Source organism: Anolis carolinensis, chromosome 2 (genome assembly GCF_035594765.1).
Source record: "Anolis carolinensis isolate JA03-04 chromosome 2, rAnoCar3.1.pri, whole genome shotgun sequence".
NCBI lineage: Eukaryota > Metazoa > Chordata > Lepidosauria > Squamata > Dactyloidae > Anolis > Anolis carolinensis.
Window position 1 is genome coordinate 81,056,408 of NC_085842.1, and position 14,566 is coordinate 81,070,973.

Sequence of the window (14,566 nt, forward strand, 5' to 3'; positions counted from 1 at the left end):
GAATTGTGTTTTTTCCTGTGCTTCATAAAAGAACAAATCTGAGGTCAGATGTTCAAAAAAAGAATGTGCAGCCATTCTTGCATTTTTCTTTTCAAGCAGCAGGCCATAGCATGGATAGGTAATGATTATTCCAAATGCCCTTTCTTACCTGCAAGAGTAAAGGAATGACAGAAATGTTACTGGAGATGATCTGTCAGAGAAAGCAAGCTGAAATTCTTGTTCATTAGCAAGCAGGGGGCTAGACAGGGTGATGCTTCTGGTGGTGAGAACAACAAATAGGCTGCTGAAAAGTAACAAGAGTATTCTGGATTGGGAGGATGGTGACCTTATAAAACTGGATCTGTAAGTATCCCCTTGAAACAATTGCTATATCAAGTTTGTTGCACTAGCTTATTTGCCATTAAATTAGTAACAATGATCTTATAGTTAAAGAAAGTTTGACTCCCAATAAAATGGCAAGAGATGAAAATGAAATGAAAGCTCAGAGAGAAACTTGTGAAGAAAACTCCCAGCCATGAAGCCTGTGCTTTCCCCCATGATAATACTTTCAGGAGTGAATTTTCCTTCCTAGGGGTAGTTTTCTCTCACTTCTTGTTGTCTCATCCCCATTTATAACTATGAGTTGTTTGGAAGTCAGATGTTTGTGACTGGGGACTACCTATATTCTGCTTTGATCAGATCTCATCTGGAAGAACACTGTATTATGGGCACCCAAATTCAGGAAAGAAATTGACAAGCTGGACGTCTCCAGAAAAGAGTGACCAAAATGGTCAAAGGTTTGGAAACCAAGCCTTATGAGGAATGGCTGAGGGAGCTGGGTATGTTTTGCTTGGAGAAAAGAAGGCTGAGAAGCAATATGATAGCCATGTTTAAATAGTTGAAAGGACGTCACATTGAAAAGGATGCCATGCTGCCGAAGAGACAAGTTTGTCCCTGGATAGATTTGAGTATCTCCCCTGCCAGGTAAGTATGGATAATTCTAAATCACCCCAAAAAAGAAAGTTCTGATGACTAGGGATAGGGAAATAGTCTTGTTATAGTATGATAGCAGCATAGAAACACCATGAGTGTTAAAAAATAACAACTTACTTGGCAGTCACTAATGATGGGGAGAAAACAACTCATCATTACTAGTACAGAGAGGAAACCATTTATCTTGGTGGAAAGACATTTGGGGGACCGTTCCTGGCTCAATGTGGTCTCTATTTCATTCCTCGTCAGCAACAGCCCTCAAACACACAGAGACCTTGTGGCCTGATGTGGCAGGATATCCACTCTGTGCTGCCAGTACTGGAGACAAAAACGGCTTCCTAATATCCAAAGGATCTATGGTTCACACCACTGCAATTTGCAGAAGAGAATGGTTTTTATCTAGAGAAGCGAAAACGGAGGTGGGAGACTGTGCTAATCCTGCACCACCGAGAGAGGGAAGACCACACAGGATGGGTTCTCTCTCTCTCAGCTCTAGGCCCATTTGGTCACTCAAATGAAACTGAGCTAATGATATGAACAGTCAGATCCCTCACATCAGAACTAACCATTCTTACAGAAGTTTTCTCTTACAAATACTAGACATGTGCGCGAAATTCGTTCCTATCGTTTGTTCTGTTTCTTTTGTGTCTTCCGTTTATCCAGAACAGGAAGTCCCCAACTGACATGGAAATCTGCTCGACACGAAAGCTTGCTTTTGTATCCAGCAGAAATTGCCTCCTTACCTGCATGTAGGCAGGCCTGCTTGCAAGCCCCGCCACACACAAACACACTCTCAGAGAGTGTGGAGGGCTTGTTTGGCGGCTGGCGGAGTCCGCAGGCGAGCTCCAGGCCTGCTTGCTGGCCCCGCCACACACACACTCTCTGAGAGTGTGGCAGGGCATGTTTGGCAGCTGGCAAGGTGTGCAGGCAGGCCCAGAGCCCGCCTGCAACTGAATGCCTTACTCCAGAGGAGCAACAGCAGGTGCAAGAAGGTAAGAAGAACGCCAGGAAGGGGAAGGCAGTGGGTAAGAAGCCCCCCCCATTATGGTCCAAATTTTGAGGGCCCAATCTGAATCCCCCCCCTGATTTTGGGAGGCTCTTGAAAACGGATTGGGGGCCCTGAACAAAAGCCAGGACATGAAACAGGGCAAGGTTTACCCCAAAAGCACAATACTAGTAAATACATTAATAACAATTATGAGAAAGCCCAAATCATGCATTTCATATGCACCATACCCTTCAACATAGAGGGAAGTCCCACTCTATTCTGCTTTGGTCAAATCTCAGCTGGAGCACTGTGTCCAGTTCTGGGCACTGCAATTCAAGAAGACTATTGACAGCTGGAATGTTTCCAGACAACGATGACCAAATGCCAGAGCTTTATAACATTCTATCATTTCTGAAGTGACAATCAGTGATTATAACGATCAGGACCTTCCCAGCAGCAAGCATTAAGGACTTAATTCCCTGCCTAGCATTGAGTAATTTGCAGACAGGGTGGAGTAGCTGAAAAAGTAATAAAGAAGCAAAAGTTTATCAGCAGCTAGAGAGTTGAGCTGCTGAAGATGGAGATACAGAGAGACTGAAGGATAAATGAAGATCAGAGTGAAGAGCTAAATACTATGGTGAAGATATGAACTCACTGGGAGTGTAAAGTGTTGAAAGAAAGTCAAGAAACTCTGCTAGACTTTTGTAAATGCAACTGCATAAAGTTTTCTACAAAAGATACAAGTTGTGATTGTCTGCTTCTTAACCAGATGGGAGGGGGGTGCTTCTGATGAAGAAGGGGGGGTTGGCTTGTTGCTGAACAAAGAACCCAACAATTTGCAGCGACATCAAAATGATGAAAGGTGTGGAAGCCAAGCCTTATGAGAAACAGCTGAGGGAGTTGAGTATGTTTAGCCTGGAGAAAAAAATGCTGAGAGGAAACATGACAGCCATGTTTAAATGATGTCATATTGAATATGGAGCAAGCTTGTTTTCTGCTGCTCCAGAGACTAGGACACTAAGCAACGGATTCAAATTGCAGGAAAAGAGAGTCCACCTAAACATTATAAGAACTTTCTGATGGTAGGAGCTGTTCAGGAGTGGAATATGCTGCCTTGGAGCATAGTGGAGTCTCCTTCTGTGGAGGTTTTTAAACAGAGGCTGGGCGCCTATCTGTTGGGGATGTTTTGATTCTGTATTCCTGCATAGCAGGGGTGTGTGTGTGTGTGTACTGAATAGCACTTGAGGTTTCTTCCATCTCTATGACCCTATGAACTTAGTGTGTGCTGTTCTTCCAGTCTCATAATCCTAGAAGATGTTGTTTATAACAGGAATGGGAATCCTATAACCTATGGGTCAAATAAATTCTGTCCAGGCTTACATCTAGCCCTTGTACATACCATCATTTCCTTGCACTTTAAAATAATACTAATTCCAATGTAAATATACCAGATACACATTTTTTCCAAATAAACTCTTTCTTAGCTTGTTTAATTCTGTAGATAAACTAAGTATAAGGACAAACAGAGTAAAGAGAACAGATAATGCCTTTAAAGTTGAAAGCCATAATAAAGTTTAATGATGGTTTCAGACAATATCACTCTGATTCAACACTCTTAAGTCATGTCCATCATTCAGAAAGCCCCATCAGCCTCATCCTTTGTTTTCCATTAAGAGCAACAGTAAATATATTAATGCTTCCTTTTAACCATGTACTTTTTTGTTGCTCTGTCACTTTGAATCACGTTTGAACAGCTACTGTTGGCACCATTGACCATTCTGGCAGACAGGTCCCTTTTGAAGAAGGAGATGCTCATCACTCTAGACACAGCTGAATTGTGTCTCAGCCAGTCAGAACAGACACGGAAGAAGGATAGACAATCCAGCCATACTGAGAAGTTATGCTGAACTAAATAAGTGTTCTCTCATGGTCATATCAATGGATTTTAAATATGCCGATTACATCCCATTATCACCATTAGTGCTGGGTTGCTTGGATTCCTCATTGTAACTGATAAGACCAGGAAGCTGCTACAATAACAAGCAGGAAAATTGTGGCAAAGGTGCTGAAGTGCCAAGGTTACTGTCTCCTCAAAGACCACCGGGCCAAAAAAAATTGAGCTATAACCTGGGCTGAAAGAGGTGCTACATCATTGACAGCTAGAAAAGAGGTTAAAGGGGTTTTAATGTGTGTAGCTTGCTGCCTTATCACCTATTGAAACATCAGAGAGGCATTATTCTGAAGTATTTTTATATAGCATCTCTTCCTCCTGACTCAATCTCAAAGATAGAAAGCCTTGTGCTGCTGCTTAATCTGCATAGTGTGACATGAAAGAGATCCAAAGGAAATAGACGTCCTGTTATTTACTGTATAAAATTTGCTCCTAAGACAAGCTTGTTACACTTCAGTGAAGATATGAAATGCACTCCTGCCCCATTGAAGCAGTTGCACAAAGTACAAGTTTGGAGCCACGCAGGATTGTTTTAATTAAAAGGAGATGGTTTCAGACTCAATGCTCAGTTGCTCAGTGCAAGTAAAACTAATTTTACTGACAAGGGAGAATTTGACTGAGAAAACTCAGACAAATTGTGATTACCGAGAGTCACACAGATGTCACAATACACAGGCTGTAATTATAATAATTTATTGCTGTAGTTTATGAACATTTGGGATGGTAGGGGGCTGTGGCCCAAGTCACTCTATCAGCAACCTAGACTCCTAGAAGCATGCACCCGGTGGAATCTTCCATTGATAAAATATCTGTTCAGCCTGAATAATCTTGAACTTTTTATATAATATGTAAAAAGTATTTTATCCAGCAGCTCCCAGTAGAACAATCTGCCAATTTTACCACGCTTCTTCTTTTCCCATCTGTCCCATTCTGCTGGATAAGGATGTCTCTCCAGGATTGGGTCCCTTTTAATCACAAGATGTGGAACTCAAATTAGGCCATGGCTTCTCCCACAGAGAGCTATTCCTAGACTTCTTTTGCAGTTCAACATATAATTCTGCTTTCAGATTATGAATTCTTCATTCTCTACCACTAAATTTCCCCAGACTTTTCCTCTCATTTGGGAGAAATGGGTTATATTTGCTCAGCCAAAAAAAAAAAAAAAAAGTCTTATGTGATGCAGAACGTACTGGCAATTCCACTATTAGTAAACCCCCCCCCCCCGCCCAAAACCCAAAAACCCAAAGACCTGGAAACAGGACATGCCAGATTGAAAAATATAAATATCTACCATATCAAAACCATTTAGGCTATCTGGACAACAGACTCTTCAGAAAGACCAGAACTATAAATCAGCAAAAAATATTTTTCAAGTAACAGTTAAGAACAGAAGAAATTATCAATATTAGTAAAATAAAGAACATTATTTTGTCTCATCTAGTCCCTCATAGTGTCAAGCAGACATAGAGCAGTAACTCACACCAAAAGAGGTGAGAACGAAAAACTACAACAGGAAATTACAGTGATTTGCTACTGTATACCACCTCTTCTTAGGATATCTTATGTGGAGGACATAAATAAATAAATAAATAAATTTTCTCTAATGTGACAGGGACTGGCATATAATGATGTCCATTGGCTACATGTCTTTCTTTCTTGGATAATCAGTGGAGATTGCCAAATGACGCCTTATCACAAATCTATGAACTACTGTTTTAAATGGCACATAGTCTTTAAATGGTACATAGTCTTGTATAAATGTCAAAGTGAAGCAAAGTTTTGAGATACAATGTGGGGTGAATAAATAGATCAACAACTTGTCTGGAATAATTTATTCACCATTATTTAAAAGATCCATAATCCAGATTTTTTTATTTAATTGTTCTAGAAAAATAAGGTCATGAGAAAACAAACAGAGAAATGTTCTCCCTAATTCCTCCTTGCTTTCTGTACTGGGCAATAGATAGGCAATCATTTAGCTATAACAAAAACAGAGTAGCACCATTTGTGTTATAGCTAAATAGTTGTCGACAGAGCAGGTCCAAGGTAATTTTCAACTATAGGCGAACAGAAATTTTGCCCCCCCCCCCCAAAAAAAACTAATCATTGAAAAATAAAAGCGTTGGATAAGCGAAAATGTTGGATAATAAGGAGGGATTAAGGAAAAGCCTAAATAAAGAACAACACTCAGGGGAAATCCAGACAGGAAGCAATCAGGGACAGCTAACACCTCCCAAAAAATGATTCTCCCAGGCAAGAGGAAGCCAGGCCTTGAAGCCACAGGAACATTAAATGCTAATGAAGGTGATTAATTACAACATCCACACCTGCCTCCCAACAGACAAGAGCTCTTTCTCCCACCCTGGACATTATTCCACAGACAAATAAACCCCACTTGCCTTGCTTCCAACAGACGACTTCCGGAAGGCCTGCCTGGCCTACCGGAAGGGCCGAAGCGGGCTCCAGAGTGCCCAACGCGGTTTCCAGAAGGCCCAGTAGGCAAACAAACAGGAATAGCTAAATGTAGCAATGCTGGACTAGGGGATGGAATCTAATAAAAAGTTTGTGACTTGACAGTTAAAACACATTGTCAACAAACTCAGTTCTTTGCAAGTATTTTATAGTACTATGGAATAAGTCAGGACAAAAGTCTCAATGGTGTGTTCTCCACATTCTCAGAAGCCATGTTTTGTGCTAATTTATGATGTGTAGCCAATTTGAAAATTAGAATGCAAGCAACAAGAAATGTGGCTTCTCCTCCCCATTTCTGGAATCGTTATCTCCCTCTTAGTTTTTCAGCTCCCATTTCAGAGTGAACAGCTGTGGTAACAAGCAAGAGACAAGCTACAGTTGTAGCTTTGGATATCACAATGAGTAATTGTTTAAACAAGCAATAGTTTGGTAAGTAAGGGAAACACGAAGCATGAGCTCAGATTGTGATTTATAAACAGAGTAAAGTTTGTACATCATAAGATACTACATTTTAATAAAGTGCACCATGGTTTGTCATACTGTGTGAACCTGGCAATACTATTTCTCTGTGTAATTATAACCATTGCAAATTCTCTGATAATCAAGTTGTGAGTTCAGAGAATAAGTGGAGACGGACAAGAAAGGTTCAGGCTTCCCTTTCAAAAAAGGAACCAAGCAAAACTCTGTGCTTTATACTTGACTCCACCTTTAGCTTTTTCGGGAAGAGGGTTTGCCAGTTCCAGCTGATTCCTGCTGTGGCAAAAAGTGCCTAATCCATAATGCTTTCTTTCAGTGTTCTGCCCTTCTTTCCTTAGCCAGGATCTGAGCTCTATCAAATATTCATCTCTTCTCTCACTAAATAATAGATCAATGTAATAACAGGCAAAGCACAGTTAATCACAGCTTTTCAAACTCCCAGAAAAGGCACCAGGAGATGGGCTGGGACAGGAACAGTAAGAGGAGGAGCAGACTCCCAACACAGCAGCAGCCAACAGCCACATGGCACATATATGGGAAAGGAACCCCACCCGTCCCCCTTGGCAGATACATCTGTAAGCCTGTGACACAGTCAGAAAGAACCAGCAGATATTTTTAGCAACAGGTAACAAGCTGGACATAGAGGTGGAAAACTGGGTGTTTAAATCTAAACACCTAGTTTGCAACAAGAATGTATTTATTTATTTACTTTATTTCTACCCCGCTCTTCTTACCCTGAGGGGGACTCTGAGCGGCTTCCAATTTTGGCAAATATTCAATGCCACAATTGTACAAAAATCAAGAATACATAACACAATAACCATTAAAATCAATAAACATATAAAGTATAATTAAAACAAATTAAAACATGTAAAACATAGCACTAATCCCGAAATCATCATCCTGATTACTTCTTATGTTGGTTCTGTGAGAGTCTATAAAAATCATATCAGAATTAAAGTTTTAAAAAATCACATCCATATTATTAATCCTCCCCTGCTCCCAATCCTTACCTTTGTTCTGAATTTTAGAGAGAAATAGATATCTGATTTTTTTAAAAAAAATGTATTTCTCTTTCACACATCTAAAAGCATCTTTTTCTCCCGCCCTAATAATCTACTGTATTTACTTGAGTCTCATGCACCATTGAATCTAATGCGCACCTGTATTTTCAAAACCCTGAAATAAAAAGTACCTTATTTACTTCAATTTAATGCTCGCCTTTTTGAGCTAAATGACCTCACCAAAATTGGAGATTTCTAGTTTGGCGAAGCACCCGCATCCTTTGGTAAAGAAGGCTCAAGAGCTTTTTTGGCCAAATGAACATTACATTAGGCAGCAAATCCTTTTTTTGGTTTCAAGGTTTTGAAAATGGAGGTGTGCATTAGATTCAGTGGTGCATTAGACTTGAGTAAATATAACGTTTCTGCTGCCGAATGTAATGTGTAGTGGTGACTATTAGGCAATGAAAAAGTCCCTTTGAGGGGCAGCTGCGCAGGTGCTACCTCTGAAATGTAATTTACCTACACAGTTGTTCACCCAAAGGGGCCTTTTTCATTGTGTAATAGTCTCTTTGACAGGCCAGTCGACTGAACAGCTGTCCCCTTTGAGGGCACTGCTGCATGAGCACCTGTATGCTTGGCTGTGTCCTCAAAGGGACAGCTGCGCAGATGAGTGATGCTTCACCCGCCCACAGGACAGCGCCAAAAACGGAAAGAGGGTAGGTGCACAGCTAAATGCCAAATCAAGCACTATAGTGCTAAAAGGGCAGTCACACCTTTAATTCACTTGCCCGGGTGAATCAACTATTATGCAGGGAATATTAAAATACCAAATTTGCCACCCCAAAAATGGGGATATGATTATTATGCAGTGGTGGCAATTATTCAATGAAATATAGTAATTCTTACCCTAATTAATACCAAGAGACTACTTTTGTTTACTTTGATTTTCCCTTCATTCTTACACCAAACAAGAAATAGCCCTGCTTAGAGCAAGGACACTGTGAATACTCTTAGGACCTGTAGCTGGCACTTCAGCATTACATGACAATTAAATGCAAAACAAAGCTAATCATGATTGACGGAAGCCCCTGAAGCATTCTCATTGCACCCAGTCACCCCTCTATTTCCAGTGACCTTCGTGACTAATAAGCAGCAAGAGAGATCAGTTCTCTTTTGCACAGGTACTATCAAGTTGTTCTCAGTTTCTCTCCTAATGTTGAGAGTATTTCTTACACGTGCACACCAGGCAGTCTGCAGAGAGTAGCAGTCATGTAGTCAATGAACATATGCAGATGTTATGATAGAGGAGGTACAGAGAATCCAAAGTTCTCAATATCTTAGCATCCAAGCTGTCCAGCGTCTTTTGTAATTAACTGTCCACAATGGAAATAGGAAACATATGAAGTATTTGAAGAACTGACAAAAGGAAAGAAGGAAGATCAGATAGCTATACAGATATGACATTTCTTTCAAGGTTAGAGGATAATTACTTGACTGCAAAAATGCAAACTATTTATTGGCACATTCATAGGTTGCCCGCTTTTAAATTGACATCAGCTTCATCAAAAGTCAGCAAGGGAAATGACAGCGGCTTCTGCCAGAGAATTCATGAAATGAATTCATTAATTCTGACAGACCTGGGGATTTTTAATATAGCTGTTAGTAAAGAGCTGAGGGAACCACAAAAGGCAGGTGCTATATGAGAGCAAAGTATTATTAAGGCTGAAAACGACTTCTAAATCAAACTAGGTGTAACGAAACACTCTAATAAAGTCCCTGTACAAGGTTTTCTTCATAATGGTACAAGAGGGGCAGACTGAAAAGCACATTTTCGTAAAACAGCTATTATTTCTAGATTTGTATGGATGTCACATTTCCATCAATATGCAGTAACACACAGCTGGATAAAAAGACCAAATGGGCAGGGGTGCATGAGAAAAGAAGGGCTCAGCATCTGGTAAGTTGTTCAGAATCTGTTTTCCTCAGTATTGTGAACAGGTGCACAGCAGACTACACAGTAAGATCCATATTATTCAGAATTTGGCCTGATTATTTTGAGGTCAGCTACCTCATCATAACATCATGCTCACTAAACTGTGTCACTCTGGTCAGCACATAATGAATGCCTAATGGTAATGGTTTGGTTTGGGTTCATAAAGACTGCAAGTAGAGATCATTTTATATTCTCCAAGAAGCCACTGCTCCCCTGATCTGCTGTTGCCAGGGAACAAGGACTTGAAGCCCCAAAATCCCACCAATATCAAAGCAACAGGCCTGATGTCTCCTTACAATGAGATGCAATTCATAGAGGCATCCCACTGAAAGTTATTCAGTGCAGAGCAACAACTCCAACTCTGTACATATTGTGCTGTCGAAGGCTTTCATGGCCGGGATCACAGGGTTGTTGTATGTCTTTTGGGCTGTGTGGCCATGTTCCAGAAGTATTCTCTCCTGACGTTTCGCCCACATCTATGGCAGGCGTCCTCAGAGGTTGTGAGGCATGGATAAACTAGGCAAGGAAAGGAAAAATATATATATCTGTGGAGAGTCACACCCTGGACTCTCCACAGATATTTTTTTCCTTTCCTTGCCTAGTTTATCCATGCCTCACAACCTCTGAGGACGCCTGCCATAGATGTGGGCGAAATGCCAGGAGAGAATACTTCTGGAACATGGCCACACAGCCCAAAAGACATACAACAACTCTGTACATATTATCCCCACTGGGATGTAAACCTCTGACTGCACGTCCCAATGCAAGGTAGTACTAGATGCATGGATTTATTCCACTTCAACACAGACCTTTGTCTTCTAGGAAGCAATCCATTTCATTTTTGTAAAACTTCGCCTTCCTCCATATTTTGATCTAAACTTTAATCTTGTCCACACATGGATGCATTTGAAACAGGCTAAACAACCAGATTCGCAAGACATGGAATTAAAAGCAATCAAACCAGACTATAGCTGTATCCCCACCCTCAAATAAGCCAGGCCCAGACAAAGGGAATAAAATCAATACAAAATGGATATGTTCATGCTGGGAGCCTCTGAAACATAGCGAAGCTGAATCCTTTATTTTCTGCTTTTTATAAAGTCATTACTCACTAGAAAGTTTTTCTGAAGCACTCAAAAGCACATTCTAATATAGGAAAAAACAGTAAATAAAAAAGCTTCTAATTGAACTCACAAATAAGTCCTGGTTTCAGGCTGTTTGTGATCAGAATGAAAGTTCTCCACCAAAATTCTTGGAGCTGTAATAGATAGTTGCAGAAAAACAGCAAGGGGCTTAGAGGAATAGGGAGACATAATCTTTTATTTATTTATTTCATTGATATTCACAATGCTCCAAGCTGTCAGACTGACAAATATAGATAACATTGCTGCATTTTGAAAAGAGTGGTATGAGTCAATTTGGCTTGAAGTCCCATATTCTAGATCAGAAGCCCTTCCTCCTGAACAACAGGCATGTGGTAACAACAGTAAGAAAATGTAAGTCTGAGATGCTAAATCGGTCAATGGCCTGGGAATTATGGATGCCATTGTACTGTTCAAGATAAGGAGGTGTGAATCTGACAAATGCTAAATGGTAGATTCTCTTACAAAGCAGAATGATTCCCTTTTTTTGCTTCAGCGTCAACCTCGTGTTCCCCATACAAGTCAATACCTGCCCATGAAAATAAAACACTGGATGTGTTGTCGAAGGCTTTCATGGCCGGGATCATAGAGTTGTTGTATGTTTTCCGGGCTGTATGGCCATGTTCCAGAAGTATTCTCTCCTGATGTTTCGCCCACATCTAAGGCAGGCATCCTCAGAAGTTGTGAGGTGTGGATAACAATCACTTAGCATAACTGATATTCCCTATGTACCCGAACTGCAGCAGAAAAGAAGACTAAACACTTAACACCTTATCATACACAACAAGCGACGCCTCTTTCATATTGGCAAAATATCTCAGTGGAAACCTAAGCCGTAGGCTTGGCAATGAAGGCATTGTACAATCTGCATTGGTACAGAAGACCTTTCATATCCACTGAGATTTAATACAGTGCTCCCATGGATACTAACGTTTATCAATCATCAAGTCCCAATATATGCAACTAGCTTTGCCCGGCCACGCGTTGCTGTGGCTTATGGGAATTATTTGTTGGGTAGGTGGAATAGGAGTGAATAGGGTTGAAAGTGGAACGTTTGGCCATTTTGTGGAGTGGGTGGAGTAGTATCGTGAATTAAAGAGGCGGGTTGAAGCGTAGTTATGTGTTTAGTAGGGGCAACCGTTGTTTGGGGAGACTGAATGGGAGTGAATAGGTTTGTAGGTTAAAAGAGTAGTCGCTTTGTAGATAGGGTATCCTTAGTAGGTGAGGCTGAATGGGATAGAACAGTGTCGTGGTTTTAGAGGTTAGGGGTTCTGTATGTAGGGGAAATGTTGGTTGGCATGGTTGGAAAGTATTGAATACTGTTGATGGTTGTAAGGTTGGCTGGCTTGTACTTTGTGGAATCCTTGGTTGGTTAGTTTGAATAGGAAGTAATAGTGTCGGTGTGGGAGGTTTGAATGGTGGAATTAGCCACCTTGATTAGGATCTAATGGGCTTGGAGGTTTAAAGCATGTTTGGTTTGTGTCTTGAGGAATTGTTTGTTGGGAAATGTTAGGTGGGTGTGATTGTTTCATTTGTAGAATTCGCAGTTTTCCTGGTTTTGGAGTGTTGTTGTTTATTTATTGTCGTGGTTTTAGAGATCTTATTGTTCTGTATTATTATAGTATAGTAATTGTTATATATTATATATATAATGTTATATGATATGTGTAGAACTGGATTATATGAGCGTGGTTGTATATAGTTGTATAAAATGTAGAGTGAACTGGATTAGATAGTAGGGTAGAATGAATGTGCTGTTCTATAGGAATAGTATTTAGAATAGGAAGGTAGGTAATCCAGTTTAAAGGAGATATTGGGAGATGTGTGTTGGTATTTTGGGTAATATAGGTGTGTGGGAGGGTGTTGAGTGTATATTGCAAGATAATTGAGTTTAAATGAGATAATTTGTATTTTGTAGGTAGAATGGATGGGTGTTTAGGACTCTATTTCCCAATATTCCTGGCCTGAGGCCCTTTTCTTTTTCCCCTCAGCCACTTAAGAGGAATAGGAAAGGAAAAATGAAGGGGTCTGAGGCAGGAATGGTGGGAGTTGAAGTGGAAAACGCCTGAGGGAAGGGCGAAGGCTGGTTTACTTGCCAGTTCCCGGTATCCTTAGCTGTCTGCCGCCATTGAGGAACTGCCCGGAAGTGACTACTCTAGGAAGTGGAGGCCTTGTGGTCTCAGTAGACTTCCTCTCGGTCCTAAGATGGCACCCAAAGGCAGGAGGTGGGGCTTCTGCCCTTTCTTCCTCCCTGTTTCCCTCCCTCCCTTCCTGCTTGCCGAGAAGAGAAGACAATAGAATAATTAGAGGTGGTCGCACCGGGAAGGGTAGCATGTCCAGGTGTCTGGAGTAGGGGGAGTAGTTTGGCCCGGCCGTCGTGGGTGGAGGCGGTTTAGTGGGTGAAGGAGAGGGCAGCATGTTTTCTATATATAAAAGACTTTGTAAGCGCGCGTGGGAAGGGTTGGGAGGGTTGTGTGTGTGGGCATGCGCACATCGGTTGTTGCAGTTTGTTGGTGTTTTAATTGTGTTTTTAGTGTCATTGTGTGGTATCATACTTGACGCGGGAATGATGGTTTGTGTGGTAAATTTTCAAGTTTGGGGGGTTTCAGGTTTTGTTGTTTTGTGCGTCGCCTTTTATATATAGAGATGGGTATAGTAAAATGGCAACATCAAGATTTTCCTTTTGGATTTAAAAAAAAATATTTTCAAGTCATGGTTGGTTGAGTCCATAGATGCAGAATCTGTGGAGACAGAGAGCTAACTGTATAAATATTGCTACATTGAGCCACTGCATGCATTTTCTCTGCTGGTAGCTTGAGTTATATGCAAAGCATCTTCATGATGGCTAAGACAACAGCAAATTTATACAGCATATGTAACACATAAAGTACTTATAAATAGCAATTGCAAACTACATGTATTTTTGATACACAAGATGTGAGCATGTGGGCAGATCCTAGCTAACTAGCAGTCTGAGATACTGCAGCAGAACTATAAGGAGATCTGCTAACAGCTTTTACCAAGAGTATCTTAACTTCCTTTGTATAGGTGCATCTCAGTTTACAAAGTTTTCCTGGGCGATATTTCTTTAAGTAAAACAGGTGGCACCAGAGAGAGAGAAAATACGGAAAAATCAGGATCGGTTTCTACACCACAAATAGAGAAAAAAGTTTAAAATGTCTCAACTAATTCTTTACCCATAATTAACAATGTGCACATGTGAAACAACCAGGTCAGGTAAGCCTATGACAGGCATGAACATATATGACTACTTTAGATTTGGCTAACATAGAATCTGCTTTTTCCCAGCTTAAGCTTTGTTAACTGCAGACATATTGCAGCAGCCTATCACCACAAGTATCTGTCTCCCCAACCCTTCTTCACCATCATTCCAAAGCTGACACTACTTAAAAAAAAAGAAGACCTTCTTATAACTAAGAAAATTATGGGGAATCCTATGGACCAGTAAGTAATCCTTTCTATTTGCTACATACATATTGGATTTTGTAAACAAGGGAATTTTGTAGTAGAAACCTCATAATGATTTGAAGTTGGATACTGAAGGGT

The 14,566-nt window shown here is 40.6% G+C and overlaps 1 protein-coding gene across 2 annotated transcripts in view; it reads right to left on the reverse strand.

Moving 5' to 3' along the window:
- tex264 (testis expressed 264, ER-phagy receptor) overlaps positions 1-14,566 on the reverse strand; it is a 218,761-nt gene that overhangs the window by 40,014 nt on the left and 164,181 nt on the right. The gene's annotated exons all lie outside the window — the stretch shown is intronic.